Source organism: Ambystoma mexicanum, chromosome 6p (assembly GCF_040938575.1).
Source record: "Ambystoma mexicanum isolate Mex_15411 chromosome 6p, UKY_AmexF1_1, whole genome shotgun sequence".
NCBI lineage: Eukaryota > Metazoa > Chordata > Amphibia > Caudata > Ambystomatidae > Ambystoma > Ambystoma mexicanum.
The window spans coordinates 1245364350-1245382414 of NC_090935.1; positions in this window are offsets into that span (position 1 = coordinate 1245364350).

The following is an 18065-nucleotide window of genomic DNA, read 5'->3' on the forward strand; positions in this document are numbered from 1 at the left end:
CAGCAGTGAAAGTGCCACTAAGGAAGGGGCGGTGGGACAGAGTGGGGCGGCAATGGGTAGTGGATGGTAAGCATCAGGGTGATGTATGTGGGAAAAATGGGGGTGAAGAGTGGGGACCCCCCCTTCAGAGCTACAACTGGGAGTGAGCAGTAGGGTCAAGGAGACATATTTTCTACCTTTCACATGATCTTGCAGTATGAAGGAGGGAGGAGGAAGGAGGGAGGGAACGACAAGCAGTAAGGTTACACGGTACAGACTTGTGCATTTGTATACTGCACGATATATATGATTGAAGTGCAAACCTATCTATCGGGTGTTGTGTTCCTTAAAGCAGCATGCCCTGTCCCAGTGGGATGCCGCTGTCACCGCCACTGGGGCCCAGGTCAGCCTTGTCTTCAATGCAGCACCCTGTGACCACATGGGGCCCCTCAATCAGTGCATTTGCCTGAGGGATGGTGTTCATCTGTGGAGCCCCATGTCTATGTGGGCCTCCTCACTCTTTCAGTGCAGCAGACACAGGAGATCGTTTTAGTTTTTGTGATGCCCCATGCTCAGGTGGGACGTCGCCATCATCACTGCCAGGCACAGCCACCCAAGTCTGCCTCCTTCAGTTGGGCCCTGCCAAGTCCCCTGACTCACTCTCCCTGGTATGCCAGAGTGCACCAGTCCCACTCTATTCTCTGACTTGACTTGTATCTCCACAAGGACACGGCCTGGAACTTACTTCTTTGATGGCCCAACCCCCCTGGTTCTGTGCAGGCCGGTAGCACTGGCAGCCCTTTTCTTGCTGCCAGGACTGGGATCATCTATGCCTGCCTCAATTGGCCAGGCTGTCAGCTCAAACGGCTTGGCTGCACATCCCTTTGTTTACCTATGCAGCCCGGCTCTTACTCCTTCTGAGCCCAACCAGTCTGTAACCTGGGTGGGCTGACTCAGTGTCAGGACGTGGGGAAACCTGGACTGCACTGGACATCCAGCCTTGGGCTCACTCTTCATGCTGGCTCGTTTCTCTGATATGCAACCTGGCTTAAAGAGTCCTCGGTGCCCTTGGGGCAACACGAGGCTGTGGCCCCCAGGCAGCTTATTGCTGTCCCTTCAGCTCCCTGTCCTCTCTTCCCCTCCCCATGCAGAACAATATCTTTCCCAACCATGATTTCAATGCTTCTCTCCCAGAGTTTTCTCTTTCTCCCCAATCCATTCCTTCAGGCCAGGGGATGGCATAGCTACTTCCCCTCTCTCCCCACTTTGCACGTGGCTCTAAGAGGGATTGAATGGAGCAGGCCAGTTGCTGGTGGGCGAATATGTAAGTCCTAACATAAAACAACACATACTCACTTAATAAACTATTTTTTCTCCCTGTTTTCTGTGTCCTTTATTTCCCTTAAATTACCCCAGGGAGTAAGCAACATACCCCTCCTAGTTGGGCCCTAGTAGGGCAAGGAGATTCACGTTCAATGAGGCCTCCTTTACAAAACTCAAGCAGGCTTCCCACGGACCTTGTCAAGACTCCACCAGTCAGGATACAAGGTTGTCAGGCCCCACACCACAAGCTGCATGACATTAGCAAGCCAGACTGTGCTCACGCCTGATGACTCTTTAAGAATGCAGCTAAAACATTTCCACCATGCCCCCGCCACCTCAAGCTTAGTGCACGGCAGTCAGGAGATCAGTACTGATACATAGAGTGACACGGCAATGCAAAAGCCGTTCTAAATGTGCATGCAGTGGCCGAGAGGGGGCCCCCACTGTCCCCACAGGTGTGGGGGGCAGCACTGTCCCATGTCCAGGGGGCCCATCTCAGCCCTCACCCAACCAAAGTCAAGGTGAGAGCCTCGCCAGTGCTAACTGTGGTGGTCTGGTGGCACACGAAGGGGCCACTTCAACTCCTATGGACATATCTGACTGCCTGAACTGCACAGGAGAGACGGAGCAGCCCAGTCTCCAGGACTCTGGCTCCCACCCTGCATGCAATCAGGAACAGGAAGCTCTACAGAGCTTTCTGGTCCTGTCTGCATGGAGTGCCGGAATTGGAGGCCTGAAGACAGAGTATTATAGCTGACCCAATATGAGAAACAGGTAAGAAAGTGTGTCTTTGTTTATGTGTGTAATACTTATATGTTTGTGTGTATGATGCATGCGTGTTTGTTGCTTGTATGTATATATGTGTGTGTGCATGTGAGTGGTGTATATGTATGGGTGGTAGCATATGTGTCGTCATGTGAATGAGAATGCAGTGTGTGTGATTGTTCCTGTTGTGAACATGTGTGGAAAATTAATGTGACTGTGAGAGAAGGTGCAAGAGTGCTTTTTTGTTTTTAATACGTGTGTATGTATGATTGTGGGCATGCATACGGAATTTTTCACTGGGCATCTATCATGTATGACTAGGAAAAAATGCCATGCCTTCCTGACCCCCAGGTCCGCCCAGGTCTCGCACGCACACACAAACATAATCACATTCACATTGAATGTGATTATGTGGGCGTGCAAGGCACTGGGGGCCCAGGTGTCAGGCATGTCATTTTATACTGGTCTTCTATCATATCCCAGTAAGTAATGCTATACCTGCTTGCCTCCTGTGGTCCCCAGTAACCCACACATATACGCATAATCACATTCATAATTAATGTGATTATTTGTGAATGTGAGGTGATGGGGGGGCCAAGGGGGACTTCATGGCATTTTTTGTCTTGGCATCTATGATGGGCCAGTAAAGAAACCATACCTGCCTGCCCTCAGGTCTCCCCAGCACATTGCATGCACACATAATCACATTCCAGTGTGTGTGTGTGTGTGTGTGTGTGTGTGTGTGTGTGTGTGTGTGTGTGTGTGTGTGTGTGTGTGTGTGTGTGTGTGTGTGTGTGTGTGTGTGTGTGTGTGTGTGTGTGTGTGTGTGTGTGTGTGTGTGTGTGTGTGTGTGTGTGTGTGTGTGTGTGTGTGTGTGTGTGTGTGTGTGTGTGTGTGTGTGTGTGTGTGTGTGTGTGTGTGTGTGTGTGTGTGTGTGTGTGTGTGTGTGTGTGTGTGTGTGTGTGTGTGTGTGTGTGTGTGTGTGTGTGTGTGTGTGTGTGTGTGTGTATGGATGATAAGTCTTGGTACATGGCTAGACCAGCATTTTGGTGCAGCCTATCTAGCCAGGTCTTACTGTGTCACGACATTTTTCTCTAGGCATCTGTGATGACGAAACCATGATATGTGTTATTACGTGGTTAGACTGGCCATTTGGTGGAGCGAGAGGACAGGCCAGGGGACACGCACTACCACTTTGTTTCTATGCTAGGTAAAAGCTGTAAACTTTAATTAAACAACATACATCTTTCTGTGGCTTGCCATTTTTGATAGAGTTTGGGTGGTTGGTAAAGGTCCTAATGGAAAAGAGGAGTTCACGTTGGGCATGCCATATTGGTGACTGTGGTGATGGCAATGTTGACGCGATGTTGTGATTTAGCATGTATCTAGTGTAGTTAATAAGGAAGGGATAAGTGTAGCTTTTAGTGTTACTTTGTGTTCAAATTGATACATTTTAGATTCACACGTTGTCAAAGTATATTTTGCATGAATACCGTCTGATAGTAAACATTGGCGTAAGCACATTGCATTGCACTGTAAATCGCATTGGAATGAAACTGAAATAGGCTGACTACACTGCCATTTTAAGTTATCCGCCATTTTGATTAACTCCTGCTTTCTGTCCCATGTTAGAAATTGTGATTTTGGCTCCAGCAGAGCAAAATCAACTTTGTTCTGTGTCAACGTAGATAAACATGCTGAAGCTGCTGAAGTGGATTGTTTGTCCTGCACTAAGGAAACCTTGGAGCTAAACAAGAGCCGTGCTAATCAGTAATTTAGATGCCATCTGTACCAACAGTGTCTTCCCCGTTCAAATAGCGAAACAGAATGATGAATAGCTGAACATATGCTTCTGCAGAAATCTTTGTTTTCGCTCCTTGAAACTAAGCTGACTTTAAACTTAAGAACAAATGGTAGACAAATATAAGTAAATTAAATAAGGACTGTTACCTTTGTGTCCAATGTTTGAAAAACATATGAAGAGTTTAACAGAAAACAACAAACTAATCAAAGAATGTTTAAACATGTATTAGTTCTATGGAAAGGCTATGTACCCTAGGTAAATGTGCTACACGAAGAGGGGCTGGACGATGTGACTGGGATTGTGAGAAAACTGTATAAATACTCATGTTTTTGAAATGTCCAGCACTCTCTCATCTCACGGTGTCTGCTTGCACACATTGTGGGTTTTGAGAGCCAGACAGCTGTTCTGTTAAAATAAAGTGTACTTGTACCTTAGCACTTTTGACTGGCGTATTTCTATTATGTGATATTAAGCCTCAATATTCTTTTAATCTTTCAATGTCAAATCTGCAGATGCAATATAAACACAATGTAGGTGTGTGGTGTGCCACCTAGCGCCTACAATTAGAGCAGTGAGGAGCTCAAAAGCGCATGTGAGATAGCAGATTTGCCAGGGAGAAACCACTGTGAGAGGATGCTGTAGTCTTAAACATGCATGCACAGACATACATACATTGGGATTTTAAGGCAAATGTATTTGGGACAGTTTGGGTGCACGGGGATATGGTGAATACACAAATCTGTATGTCACAAGTTCTCTCATAGCTACGAATTGTGCAGGCCCAGAATCAACTGGTTGAGCAAGGTTGAAGGTTGAGAAAAGGCAGTGGACAGCTGCAATAATATCAGATGGTCAGCTACAGCCAGGAGGATCCATTTTTTACAACTTGGTACTATTCTGGAGAGGGGATGCAATCTTTCTAAGTACATGGGAACCTGTTATTCATTGTCCAGGGAAGTCTGCCCATCTGTTAGAGTAAGGTTGTGACCGAGTGATCAACCTGCTACAAGGGATGCTTAAGGGCAGAGATGACAAATGGTTTACAGGTTTCAATCAGGTTCTCAGGATTTGCCCAGAGGCAGTGTGAAATAAAGACGACAGCAAGTCTGAGCGGATAAGTTATTGATCACCAGTTCATAGGGAACCTGTTTGTTCCTCCCCCTCCTCATATTGTTGAAGTGTCCTTGCAAAGACCATAAAGACCATGTGCATCACTTTCAGGGATAGAGATCCCTGGGCCAGTTGGGACTTGAAATTAATTATGCTTGTTGCGTGAATGTGTAACTATGGGATGATGTCATGAACTACTACAGAAAGATCCCAAGAGGGGGTGTGCTGTAAATATGAGCTGATGCAAAGATACATTAAAAGTGAATAGTAGTTAAAAAATGTGCCCAATGAGAGCCTTGAAATGAAAGGAGATGCCTCTCTTTGTATAGGTTTGACCAAACATGTATTGGGGGATGATTTGTGATAAAATATGTCTGAGTGTTTTAACTGTTGAACATTTTTTTAAATGTGTAAACTTGTGTGGTTAGAGGAGACTTGGGTTAGTTTGACTCCACGGTGTCATCTAGCTCTTCCCCACCATTTGTGCAATAAACTTGCATTACAGACAAACGTGCATTCACTTCTTAAGGGGTGGGACTACTTTGAGTTAAGGTGATCGGAGATCCATCCACACACTAGGCATCTGTGATAAAGCAACCTTGATAAGTGTTATTAAGTGGCTAGAATGGCCTTTTGGTGGAGCCAGTCTAGCCATTTCTTACTGTAGTGTGACATGCTTTCTCGGAATCTATGATAAAGCAAGCATGATAAATGTTATTACATTGCTTGACTGGCATTTTGGTGCAACCCATCTCTTCATAATAGCTTACTGTGGCATGGCATTTTGTACTCGCCATCTATGATAAAGTAATCATGATAAGTGTTATTACATGTCTAGACTGGCCTACATAGGTAAAGCCAATTTGGACATGTTTTTCTTAGTGTGACATGGCATTTTTAATGGCAAAGCCAACAGGCGTATATTTTTACATGGGGAGTACTTGTATATATTTGCAGAGCCAGCTTGGGCATGTTTTCTTAAAGAATCATTACTGGCATTTTGCACAAAACAAACATGAGCATGTTATTATCTGGGAATTCTGGCATATATTGGTAGAGTGAACATAGAAATATTTTAGCACAGCCAGCGTGAAAATGATTTTATACTGACATATATTGTGGCATCATGAAAATACTTTGGGAAATGCTCCTGTGCACTGTTGATGACTTGCATCGATTGGATTTTTTCATGAGTTACCCTTCAAAACCGATTGCAAAATGTCTGGTGCTTTACCCAATTTTTCTACTTAAAGTGTGTTGTAAAATGTACGATTTTAACCCATTATTCAAAAAACGCTTCTCAGGCGAGAACCCCTCGCCCCTAGAACTACCCTTGCTTGGTTGGGGCTCCTCCGTTATGCTCAGTCATTCTTGCATATTTTTTGGGCAAATCATTACACGCCTCCCCTTAAAAAATTCACCAGCCACCAGTGGTGGTTGGTACATTTGGGTGCCAGGGAACAGACGCCACCCCTTTGTTTCTATGCCAGGTGAAAGATGTAAGCTTTGATTCAAAAACATACTTACGTCTTTCCCCTAGTGTAGTGCACATCATGCCCCTTCAGCAGCGGGCATTGCACATGCGCAGTGGTCCAGGCTGGCCAGATCCCGGCGCGTCCCCAACTCTGTTGAGGAGCTTGGGTCGCCCCCTCAGCAGAGTTCTCATGGGGGCCTCAAAGTGTGCACTTCACAATTCTGTGCATGTGCTTAGCTGGTCAAGCACACACTTGTCTGAACTGGCTCACATTAATGAGTCAACCTTGGTAAGTGTGAGTGAAAGCAGGGACCGTGCACACTTCCTTCCTCAACTTTCCCAGCTGTGCGGTGACAGCATTTCATTTTTAAGTGCTCATACATTTTATTCTTAAACAGGCCCACGCAATGGCCTATTCCCAGTATCTACCTAATACCTATTTGCACCCGCCCCTTTAAATACAATACCTCAAGTCTGTGCCAACCCTGGAGTTAAACAGCACATTTCAGTAACGGAATGAATATCCACTTTCAGTAACAATGTGCCAGTGAAATTGATCATTGGGTTAAGCACTCATCCCCAACTCATCAGCATGCAACTAAGGCCAGGTGAACCCCCCCAAAAGTGAAACTGGAATATTCACTTGAATCCCATCCAGAGTTCAGTGACCTACACATATGCAAGGTCATTTTTCTGGGGTAGAGCAGGGCAAACTCACCCTTCCATAGTTACCCTTTGCCCCTCTGATGGATGTTCATCTTCTGGGGAGAATCTCCCAGATGTTTTACAACATTTTAGGACATATATTAAATGGATTCTGTCATGGAAGTCAGACCTCCTAAACAGAACAACTTTCAGACATCACTCTGTGTTTTACAAACTGGTGTTGGTGGGTTTGTAGCCAGATGGGTCTGCCATCCATTGGGTACATCATTGAACTTGCCAATATCCATACATAAGACACCACATGCATAATTGCTGCTGAAATAATTGCCTGGCTACCCTGTCTTCAGATCAAGAGTATCCACTTTTCTTCCATAGTCTGCATTTCTGTGTCTTCTCCTACAAGTGTGGGTTACAAGCTTGTTTATTAGTTGTATTATGTGTATACTTGTAGTTTCTTTAAACACTCCTTTTTTATAGAACCTTGGTTGGACAATCTTTTTAATTTGGTATCACAGTACTATTGTTGTTTTGGTGCTTCAGTCCTACCACTTACAGTCTATTGAAAATTACAGCCTAACCTCGGCCCCGGTTACCAAAAGATGTGAAGGAGGTATATCTGTCAGGCTGTGCCTATTTCACCTTTCTGACTGAGCTCAAGGCTGCTTTGGTAGCAGTGTGGGGCAGAGTATGAATGTCATTCACTAGTCAGCCCTGAACTCCTGCAGAGCAGAAGTCATTGTGTCACATCCCTTGTTCCCCCACAGTTTACCTTCCCCCTGAGCACCACAAGAAATCAAAAACATATTTCAAGTACAAAAGTACAAAAAAGTACAAAAGAGAGCAGCATGCCCCACTGTCTTGCAGGGGTCTACCAGACCCCAGTAGACCATTGGGGCGAGTGGGGGAAGGCAGAAACCATCCCTCCTCACAGGATACTTTTGGGCTTGTGCACTTATTGATGAACCGTCTCGATTCATTTCTTGAACATTCCGACAATTCCTCCAAAATCCTCCTAAACACCCTGTGGCCAGTAATTCGGCTCATCCCCCGAGCCAGTCCACCGACCAACACCTGCAAGCCAGAGGTATGGATCCCTACAAGCTTGATGAACTGTGGCACATTACATTGGACAATCATAGCCATCCTTAAAGTGCTTGGAAGCCTGAGAATTCTGATATGAGGTGCTGTAAAAAGAATGGTTGGTAAATACTATTTGACATGTGTATAGAATGCTATTATACTTCCAGCGGCACGCGGCTGCTCCACAGTCTGCTTTTCCTATGTTCTGTTCGCCTGTCCTTCAACTCATCTCATCTGATAATGCTGCAACCGTGTGCTGCTGTCTTTTGGCTGTGAAAGCTTTCCTTCCAGTCTCGAGTGCAAATCGATACAAGAAAGTCACAGTGATTTAAAAATAAGGCTGTCATCATTATTGTACAATTATTGCTGTGTCTGTGGAAAGAAACTTCAAGAACTTGTGGTTTCCCGGCTAATATTTATAATCTGTATTGAGTGGTGCTAATGAGTGTGTGGGTGTGCATTAGGCTAGGATATAATAGTGTTTGATTTATGCGGAGGCCAGGTCTGACTGCTAATGTTAAATCCATTAAGGTGCCTCTCAGATCCGCCTTAATGCACTCCCCTGTACACAATGGAGTTTAACCATTCCCTCTTTACTCAGCTTCTAATTATTGGTTGGCTGCGTCGCGGTTGCATTCGTTGTCGGATAAAGCTGACATGACAGTTCTTTTTAAAGACCACTTAAATAAACCTCTGTTTGTGCTCAAATTCCCTAAGTGTTCCACACTGGGGGGAAAAAGCTGATTTCAATGCATAACCTCGTGCGTACATCTCAGGAGTAATAAACGCCAGGTCTAACGCGTTCCCAAACAAAGTGACGCTTCATTCTCCGCGCCACGCTGTCAAACGATTGCTTCTGTAGCGTTCAAAGGACTGGCGAATCGTTTAAACACATGAAAGCCTCCGTGTTGACACCTATAGAGAATTATCGTAGCATCTTAAGGTGTTTAGGTTCGGAGTTGACTGAAGCAAGGGAAGCTATTCTACCCAAGACAATGGCCTCGCCAATGAATATTCTATGGGACCACGTGAGCCTCAAATGCAGTCTTAGCCTCCTGGTACAGTGTGACGCAATCAATCAAAACACGCAGAACGTAGGCTTTATCTAATGGCACTACAGCAGCATGCTCCCAGGGACGTCAATTCACCAAAATGCCAGGGGGCTGCATAAGTGAGATCAACCACACCTGATGAACTCACAGGAAGTGATGCCATATTTATTTATTTAATTTAATTAATTTATAAAGGGCCAAAGGCCGCAGGCATTAGGCGAATAGATGAACACAAAATGACTTCAAGATTACAGGACAAAACATAAATATCTGGAACTCATCATCTAATGAGCCTCATTACAAGTGTGCGGGTCCGGTAACAACGGTGCCGGTAAGCCTACCGGCACCGTTTTTACCGGACCGGCACACTACGAGTCTGCCGGCGGGTGCCATCCTGAACAGCACCCGCCCGCAGACTTACACAGAAACACTGGCACTGTTATTAACGGTGCCAGTGCTTCCATGTTCCCTACTCCCATAGAGTCCTATGGCACTCTATGGAAATGGGAATCAACATTTTACCGGCGCCTGACTTCCCAGACTGCCAGAGCTGTAATGCCCCGGTGTTTCGGGCAAGCGAGGCGCTGGTAAAATGTGCAAGTCGGGCGGCAACCTGCCGTTTTTACAGGCACTGTTACTGCCGGATTTGTAATGAGGCCCAATGGCTCACAGGACAGTACATGCAGGAAAAGGGTGAAATTATTCGAATAAGGGCGTTTTTAGAAGTTTCTGAAATGGCAGCTGACATGTTTCCAAACGTAATTCCATGATCAATGCATTCCATGCTTGAGCTGCAAGGACGAAAAAAAGGAACGGCCAGAGTCTCTAGGTCTTTTACACCTAGGAACAACCAACGGCCCGCTAGTGCTGGATCGGGGTAGTGTGTGGGGAGCATAAGATTTAATTTGCTCCTTGAGATAGACAGATGCGTCGCCAATGACGCACTTGTGGACCAAAGTAAGGGCCTTAAAGGGATGGTCTAGTAAAAATGTTTATTTAAAAAGTAGATAGGCAAAATAAAAAAAAATACTAGCATTCTCCGTTTTAAAACTTCCTATGTAAAATTTTGAGCTATTCAAGCTCAAAATTCGCAAAAGCAAGCACATGGGCGCATCCATTTTGTGAAATGGAGGCCCTCCTGTGCTGGCTTTTGCTTTTGCGGCACTAATGAAGGAAAAGCCAGCCAGCTGTAGTAAACAAAGGCAACCGCTGGGTGGTTTTCCCTTCATTAGTGCTGTAGGCGGAGGACGGGGACCGGAGACCAGAGCAGGAAAGCTGCAGCTGAAGCTCGGTAAGTGCTATTTATTTTTTTTACAAAAATAAGCACTAGCTGCGTTTTTTTTTCTAAGTTTTCCGGGCTGGAGGAGCCCGGAAAACTTAGAAATAAAACCGCAGCTTTAAAAACGTATTTATGTTTGCGGTCGTTTTTGCGGGCGTTTCCCTCAGCACGGGTGCATGCGCACCTGCCAAAAAATCACGTGCATGTGTGATTGCGTGTAATTGGATGAAAGGGCCTTAGTGCGTAAGCGCGTATACGCAGGCGTTTCCCTCAGCACAGGTGCATCCTCATGTGCAAAAAATTCACATCCCCGTGTGAATGCGTGTAATTTGAGGAAAGGGCTTTAGCGCGTAAGTAACATTACGTGGCCGGGTGTTGCCTTCAGCATGGGTTAAAGGTGAACGCGGGCCAGCAGACCACTGTCTGTGCTGTTCGTGGAGACCGACGCGTGTGTTTACTCTGCTGGAATCACACGGGATTACTTCACAGCGTCTGAAGTCCGTACGTCTTCTTTTGGTGGGGTGTTGCCTACGCGCACATGCCCGTGTGTTTTTTTTTTTTCCAAGCATGGCAGGCGGTGAGTCGCGTACGCTATTTTTCCCACTGTGGTTCCCCCTGTGCATCGCGTACCATTTTCGAGGTCATAGTAGCCCGCGTGTTACACGCGTATGTGTTTTTTGTGTTCCTGTGTGCCACACTGTACTGCTGGAGGTAATATCCATGCAAGTGGGCTACCGGGGTCGCGTGCACATTTTTTTTGTCAATTTATTGTTCTTATATTTTGACAATTTTTCTTTTCTTTTTTTGTTTCTTTTTCTTTTTGGGGGTGCCTGAGCTCTGCGTGACCCGTCATTTTTCCCCAGGGGTCACAGACAGCCTTGCAGGAGCACTGGGGTACCTGTTCCATTAAGTACCCTGCCCCCTTCTAGCCAAATGCCCAGGACAATTGTTGAGTGAACCTCCCATAGCCTGTTTTCCATCAGTGCCATGGTTGGGAGGCCACTAAAGGCTAAGGGCGGCAAAGCTGGGCGTCCTCCCAGGGCTGGGTATGGTCGGGCACGTGGGCACAGAGACCAGGGAGGACGGGGAGTCCAGGGTGGCCAGGGTGACTACAGGGGGGAAGAGGCAGGGGTGCCGCTCTGGGATGGGATGCCCAGCCACGTGCTGGTGCTGACATGCCACCACCCCCTGTGGCTCCTGTTGATGCAGCTGTTGCATCACAACCTGGCACCCATATCACCCAAGAGCAACTTACATCTGCTGTCACAGGCCCATCGGTGGTGGTAGCTGCAGGTGCAGCTGTGGGCACCTCCACCCGTGCTCTGGGTCAGGCAGCGCATGTTGCGTTGTGTGACGAGGACTCCCAGGACGATTTCCATCTTGTCCGGTGGTTGGGGTCATGTGTGTCCACTGTAGCTGTGACTGTGGCACACGTATCTGGGGCAGTCATGACATCTGCTGCCGCAAGCAGCCAGGTGGTGGTAACTGCATGTGCAGATTCAGCCAACACCACCCTGGCAGTGAGTCAGACCCAAGCCAGACCTTCTGTCCTCATACCAACACCCACTGCCTTGGTCCAGTCCACCAGTGCTACTGCCCCTAATGATCAGGGCCACATTGCTCACTCAGGATCAGTACCACTGGCCAAAAGGAGGATGCGTGCTCCTGCACAAGAGGCTGGGACCCCAGACACGGCTCCGGCCTCCGACACGTCAAGGAAGAAGCCTTTCTGCAAGCAGGAACTGGACTTCCTTGTGGACTACGTGTCGGAAAACCAAAGCGATATGCTTCGGGGCCCACAGTGTCATCAGTGTCACACAACGCATCACCAGCATTGGGTCTACTGGCAGCATGTTGCAGATGGTGTGACAGCCATGGGATTCCAGGTGCGCACGGCTCAGGACTGTTACAAGGGTTGGAATGACCTCCAACAGAGTGCAAAACAAAAGCGTGCCTCCAATTATTCCATGTCTCTGGTGACTGGTGGTGGGCCACCACCAGAGCAGGATGAACTCACTCAGCATGAGGCGATCGCTTCAGAGTTCATCCTGGAAGAACAAATCCATGGAGTGGGAGAGAGGATGGATTATGATGCCTCATCTGGTGAGTATGGATGCGTGTGACTCAATGACATGTGTGTTTGGCATGTGTGTCCCACCCAGCTACAACTTGCCTCCTTCCTTTCTTCAATCTCCCTCTCTACCTGTGGTGTGCACCAGGGGTCTGACCTCTTGGCCTGACTATACAAACAGCACCTGGCAGCTCTTGCCTACTGCATTTTCATTTTCTGCTACCACTTCCACTGCTATGCTTATGACAACCAACTCATTTCCAGACTGCCCTTGGACAACTCTTCTTCCTCCCTTATTTCTGATAGCCCCATTGCCATTTGCAATTGGCGTACTGCAAACGATCTCTGTCTAAATGCCAGCAAGACTGACATCCTCCTCATTGGTACACCTTCGTCATCCGTGACCCTCACTATCTGGCCAGCCACACTTGGCCCTCCTCTTACCTCCACCTGCAAGGCCAACAACCTCGGGGTCACCTTTGACTCAACACATTCCTTTTCCACACACGTTTCTGATGTATCTTGAGATAGATTAACTTCTTCACATCCTCAGGGGTACTGTGCCTTTCCTATTGTTCAACTACATGCTCAATGTCTCTCATGCTAGGTTTTACTCAAGGTTGGAGTACTGTGACAGGCTATTCGAATATTCCACCTACCTCCACAATCCACCCTCTGACACTAATCCAGTACAGGACTGCAAGACTTGGCCTTGGCCTCATGACCTTGGATCCTACCTTTCCAGCTCTGTAATCCCTTCATTGCCTATCAGTGGAGGGAAGGATGATACTTCAGACCCTCTGCATTGTACACAATGATTTTTTGGGACTGGGTGTGAAAGAGCTGCAACAATCCCTCTGCAAATTCCTCCACTCTTGAGTCCTTTTCTCCTCCACCTCACACTACCTCCAGGTCAGTTGTTAATTGAATAGATTAGCTGGGGGCAGATCTGTGTGTACGGCTGGGTACTCCCTTTGGTACAGCCAACTGAGCATGTAGAAACTTGATGAGAAACATCTCTGATTCTGGTAGCAACTCAAGACCTTCCTATTTGCTCCTGCATTAGCCCATCTTCTCCCCAGCTGAACAGTTTCCTCTGTCGACACTATGCCCCTGCACACACTCTGTCCTTCGGGCCTAGGTATCTGCTCACCCTGCCTCCCTGCTGCATTGCCTCCATGCCTCCAATTGCAATGGGTCTTGTGCGTGAGCCCATACAGTCCCCCACTCTTCTTCTGCACTCATCAGATTTGCCCTATACAAATTTTCTTGAACTTGCCACTTGCTGGCTGCACTGCCACCTTTTGAATGCCTATTCTATCATTGTACTTCATTTGCTTCTTTGGTCTCCTCTGTTTGGCATGTTCCCCTTGTCCCCCTTCCAGGGTCTTCAGCCCTTTATCCCTTCTCCATGCAGTTGCTTGTTCCCAATGTCACTGTGCGTAGTATGATAGTTGTTTTGAATTCCTTTTCTCCCTTGTCCCACTCCCTTAGCTTGTTTGTGCTCTGAGGCACTTGTGTACGAGTGCAATCTTGATGCGATGTCATATCATGTCATTTACATCCTTTGTCCTTGGTGCAGTGTGTCTCACTCTGACTGTGCTGATGGCAGTGGGTCCCCATGAACATGTGTGCACAATCCTGTTCCATGTGCATTCCATGTATGCCCCTAAGTGTCCCTGACCACCTGCTCATTGTAGGATTTGTCCAGAATGATCCAGTTGGCATCCCATTTGGACATCCATGTCATGCTCACTGTAGGTCTGTGTGTCATCACGCATGACTTCAGGCTGTCCACATCTGTAGCATGCACGTGCCTCCCCCTGTTACAGGCCCACTGCCTCTTTTCTAACTGGTGTTGCCTTCTACATGCATGGGTGTACTATTGATGGCTCCTCATCTGTCCTCCATCATGTCCACTTCTCATCGTCTGTAGTGACATTTGAATGACGAAATGCAATAGACGCATGCCTACACTGTCTGGCAATACACAGTTATGTGTGGAACATTGTCAAAATGGATATTAAATTATGCCTCCTATTGTAAACGAATATATGTATATTGGCCTACGGCAAGTTGCATACAATTGTACGCGAATAACTCTCTACGGCAAGGTCTTGACCTTAGAAATTGATGTAAGCCGCCATCTTGAATCAAACTGCCATTTTAGGTTCTCTTGTTGTGTAAAAGTCACCCTGTACATCAAAATGGTGGACAATGCCATTCCGAACAGATCCTGGTCGGCATGACCTCCGTACAGCTAATGTATAACTTGCCTGCAAGCCCCTTGTTAGGGTCGTGAACTGAGACCTTGTCCTTCTGTTGACCTGCATGTAAATGGATTACCTGTATCAACGGAACTGATCTATGCGCATACTAATGAATAAATTAGAGTTCACCTGGCAGAGACCCTAGACCAGTTATACATTCATGAAATGGTTAACCCGCGAAGGGGTTGGACAGCAGGCTGGAGAAATGTATAAAAGCCTGAATGTCCCAATGTACAGTCTCTCACTGAATACATCGAACCCTGTTGAAGTTCATTGTGTTGCACTGAGGGCCGATAGCTATCTGACCTGTCATTTGTCTTTGTCACTGTTTGACCTTAAAATAAAGTACTTTGTATGTTCCTTTGTAACCAGTGTTTGGTGTGTTTCCTTTGGGTTCCCCGGCCTCATATTATTTTCCTCTTTTCACAACATGTCACTGCCATGCAGTGCCTCCCTGCTATTGCCCAGAGGGTGGGTGTTTCATGGAAACCATGCTACATGGTGCATGCCATTTGCACATGATGGCTGAAATTGCTGTTACACTGCCATCATGTTTGGAGATTGCCATCACTACATACGTGTTGATGTTGTAAATTGAGGGCCTACACCTGCATTGCACCGCACACAACCACTCCTGTGCCAAGTTAAGCCTTTCAACATGCAGCCACAATGCTGCTGTGTGATGTTGGCCTGACATGTATGTACCCATGTCCCTCCCTTCACTGTTTGGAAAGGCACTAGCGTAGGTGCCTCCTGTGACACATGTACTGTGCATAGTTGATGGTAGTTGAGTGCTGCACATGAACATGCATGTTACATGTATCATGGTGTGTTTGGTTAGATTTCTAGCTGTGGTTATTTGTGTGGTCACACATGCTTATGCTAGCTGCCATCTCTTTGTTGCCATCTCTCATTTTGGCATTGGACATGTGCCTGCTAGAGGTTGTGTGTGATGCAGGTGATGTGCAACATGGAATACATATGTTGCCTTCACATTTTGCACACATCCTTTTCTGCTTTTGGGATACCCTTGCATTGCAATGCCACTGGATGCATGTTGGGGTTTGAGTTGCCTGTGACATGGCTGTTTCATTATTTGGCTGTCAATGTTGTGAACTGTATGTGTGAGGTATGTGCTACTGACATGCGTGTCCTTGTTTCTTTTCTTTATGTTGCAGGTGATGATGCACTGGCGGCAGAGGATGAAGATGTCATCCCAGACACGGTGGTCAGTTCACATGACCAACCAGGCACCAGTGGTGGTTGTGGGGTGGCAGCCCACGAGAACCCACAGGTGCTCCAGGCCATCATGTCCAGAGCTAACTCTGAGTCAGGCTCTGATGTATCCTCTGACCACTATGTTGAGCCGGATCTGCACCATGACGTGTCGTCCCCCGTAAGTGATCCTGTGTTGGATGACACCTGCAGTAAGGGTCCAGGCAGGGTTGGAATGTATGCCTCTGGTGGATACGGGTGCACAGTCACACTCAACACCAGTTGGCCATGTTCCTGGGGCATCAGGTCGACAGAGGGATGCAGTCCTGTAGCCGCGGGCGGCACCAACCCAGCAAGGACCACGTCTCCTTGGGCCTAGCAGGTGTGTTGTCCGGCAATGCGGTGGCCGTGTGTCACCGGGGTCAACTGAGTGGGAGCGTTCCATGATTGCCATAGCACAGCAACAGGGGGGAGCAATTGAGATGATTGCTCAAGGTATGGAAAGTGTGGGCCATTCCATCCTCCCCTCTGTAAGGGAAATGGTGCTCCAGCAGCAGACTACGCAGTCCACATGCCGCTCACTCAGGCTGGGCATGGCGGCGTCTGACAGGGCACGCAGGGCTGAAATGGTGGCTCTGCATCAAGCACTTGATGCTCAAGCAGAGGCACACCGTGAGGCCCTGAGGGTGGAACACCGATCCCTCAGATCTACTCTGGCTGCGCTCATGATGGATGGATGAGAGTAGGCAGGCAGAAGACAGGATGGTGCATCTTGAAAGAACCCTCTCAGCTGAACTCCATGCAAGCCGGGAGTCGCTCCATTTGTCATTTGAGGCCATGAAGGCAGAACTCTGTCTCACACGTCAGTCCTTGCAGGAGGAAGCACATGTGACACATGAGGTAATGCATGCTGACCTCAGTCTCATTGACAGCAAGGACCTGGCTTATGTGTGGGAGCGAGGGGCCAATGGGCCCCTCTCTACCGTCACTTCTCAGTACCGAACTTGGACCAAGTGCCTCTAAGTGGTGGGTACGCCCCTTGCCCTTATGCGATACTAACTTTTAGTTAAATTCGCGTAGATGGGACCACCGAGCAGGACACAGGGCATCCATTTTCTGTACCCCCTTTCGACTCCATCTTGCTAACTAGGCCTCACTGCGATAGTACAAAACACATCTCTCCCCTTTGCCGCCACCGCAGCCTGGAGCACATAACCCCCACCCTCGTCCCCACACCAACTGGAAAACTCTGCAACTCCATTCTCACGCTGAGGCCGGAGCTGCTTGCAACAAATAACGAATGTAACACATCCCTTTTCCTGTGAGATCACTGTCCTGTATGTGAACCGACATGAGCCAAGCACAGAGCTCGTCCATCTCCACAAAAGTGTCCTTGCCCTCTTACCCTCGCCAATCAAAACTTATTACCATTCTAACCCTCTGTCCTTGCAAGGCATCCCTTTCATGTGCCAGACTGCCAATCTCGCTATGAAGCCCACCCAACAGACCCCCCAGCTAACATTAGACCCCGGTGCAGTATATCGTGCCCAGTACTAACAAATGCCACATACCTGAGATTCTTGTGAGACTAACCCTATAGTTCAATGACAGTATTATAGTGGGCAAGGCTCTTATGCCTGTGACCTGTGTAACCCAAATGTGTAGACGGTGTAAGGCCTTGAGTGATTTGTATAACGACATGATAAACTACTAAGAGTCTTTTTATCAACTGTTATTTAGTGCATGCATTATTCAGAATGTATTTTCTTAGCTTAGATAGTGACCACCGTGTTTCACAGCAACCTGACCTTCACCCATCCGGAGCACAATATCTGACGTCAATCCTCCCGCCAACCAAGCAACCAACCCGGAGGAGGAGATGATGCCCACACCTAAGTCACCACCACGGCTGACCAATCCTGGTCCAACGTAGCATCATATGTCAAAAATGTAGATGTACTATATAAATGTGTTGTA